Source organism: Petaurus breviceps, unplaced genomic scaffold (assembly GCF_028583685.1).
Source record: "Petaurus breviceps papuanus isolate PSGF00001 unplaced genomic scaffold, PetGlider_PUasm1.0 186, whole genome shotgun sequence".
Taxonomy (NCBI): domain Eukaryota; kingdom Metazoa; phylum Chordata; class Mammalia; order Diprotodontia; family Petauridae; genus Petaurus; species Petaurus breviceps.
The window spans coordinates 46,904,945-46,906,987 of NW_027185798.1; the positions used below are offsets into that span (position 1 = coordinate 46,904,945).

General features: G+C 46.7%; 1 long non-coding RNA gene across 1 annotated transcript in view; it reads right to left on the reverse strand.

Annotated features, from left to right (window-relative positions):
* The window catches only part of LOC138162176 (uncharacterized), a 56,179-nt gene that overhangs the window by 9,609 nt on the left and 44,527 nt on the right, over positions 1-2,043 (reverse strand). The window lies entirely within an intron of this gene.

A 2,043-nucleotide genomic window follows, 5' to 3' on the forward strand; every position in this document is an offset into this window, starting at 1 on the left:
TGTGTGTGTGTGTGTGTGTGTGTGTGTGTGTGTGTGTGTGTGTGTGTAAATAGGAGGGCACTAGACCACACCAGAGGGCTCTCTCTCAAAAGGCAGAGAGGAGTCTGGACTCCAAATGATTTGAAAACACACTTCCTTTTGGCTCATAGACCTCATCTTCTAGATTAAAACAGCTTGGTCCTGGGCTGGGAGAACTGGGAACCCTATGGATTTCTGTGGCTAAGGGGGGCCCTAGCCTTACCCTTTGGGGAGGCTTTGACCCTAGCCAGGGCCTCCACCTGCCTCTTGCTCCAACCATAGAAACCAGATAGTAAGGAAGCCTGAGGAAGAAGAAGGCGCAGGAGAAAGAAGAGTCATGGGAAGGGGCAAGGGTAAGAAGGAGGTTATAGAGAGGCCAGTCCTGGGCCCAAGGTGGGAGATGGGGCCAGAAAAAGGGGTGTGGATAGGGCTGTGGTTGGGAAGTGGGGGAGGGACAGTTAAGGGCTGACAGAAGATGGCATGGACAGAAGAATGAACTAGTGTGCAAATGGTCCCGGGCTACCCCAGGCCAAGCCACCAACAACCCAGAGGAAGCTGAATTCCTGGTTCCCAGACTAACAGCCAATGGGCTCCTGATTTCCAGCAGACAGTAACTGGGCCAGTCTTCAGATTCTTGGTACTATGGTTCCTGTCCTACTCTATGCCTCCTCATGCCAAGCCCAGTCAAAGGCTCCACTCAGTAGAAGAGAGATTCTCTTTCTAGTCCCCTTCCAAGGATCAGGAATGAATCCTCTGCTTGAATTAACCAACAAGCATGAATTAAGACCCTACAACCTACCTGTGCTGTACTCAATACCTCAGGAGATACAGCTTTGAGACAACAGAAGGAAAACTGCCTTTCAGCCAAAAGACCTAGATTTGAATGTGCCACTTACTGTCTGAGTGACCTTGCCCAAGACACAACTCACTTCCCCGTGTTCCAATATTTCCATCTGCAAAATGGGATTTATGATGCTTTCATTTCTTGCCTCTCTTGTTTACATGGGTGTCTTGGGGAGTTAATGTAGAGATACAGTGTGATAGAGTGGAGAAAAACTGTGAACTTGGGGTCCAAGAGATGAGCTTTGTTTCTGCCATTTTCTACCTGTGTGACCCCAACAAGTCATTCAACCTCTCATGGCTCAATTTCCTCAAAAATAAAACGAGGGGGTTGGATTAATAAAGATAGAGTGTCTACTATTGTTGAAATAGATTCTCATTTGATCTTCACAACAATCTTAGAAGGTAGGTGAAATTACTGTCCCCATTTCACAGATAACGAAAGTCAGGCAGGCAGAGGTTAAATGATGGGCTCAGGAATACACAGCTAGTAAGTGTCTGAAGCCAGATTTGAACTCAGGAAGATGAGCCTTCCCCACTCTACACCTGGCACTCTACCCACTGCGAAACCTAGTTGTCTTTTGCATATATCTATAATTATGCTCATTGTCTCTCTTGGCTAGATTGGAAGCTTCTTGAGGGCAGGGACTATTTTGCTTTTGTTTATAAGGACAGTAAGAGGGCCATTTTAGCCGATGATGAAGCTGGGGTCACTGGGTAGTGACTCAGGGAACCAATTGGTAGAACAAGAAGCGACTCCCCCAAAAACTACTAAGAAAAAAAAAAGACCTAATAATTATCACATGCTTATAGTCAATCCCTACCACTATCATGAAAGCAATGGGTAAGGCTGCCCCTCCTCCCTGATCCCTACATCCTGGAGGGTGCATCTTGTCCTGTGATTTCCCCTTTAGATGTCACTTGGACAAAAGTGGTAGTGTGCTAAGTTGGAGAAGCAAAGGAGACAAGGCCCCCCTAGAGATAATGGCTCCATGTCTATGTCCCCGGAGCCAAGGCCTTAAATGGTATAGGCAGAATTGACACATGTGAAATCAGGAACAAATAGAAGAACCATATGTTCCTGCTAAATCTGAGGCATAAATTCATCACAGACTCCCTCAACCATGGGGAAAAACATCCACACTGTTCACTCCTGGAATCCCCTATCCCAAGAGAGGCCAGAGA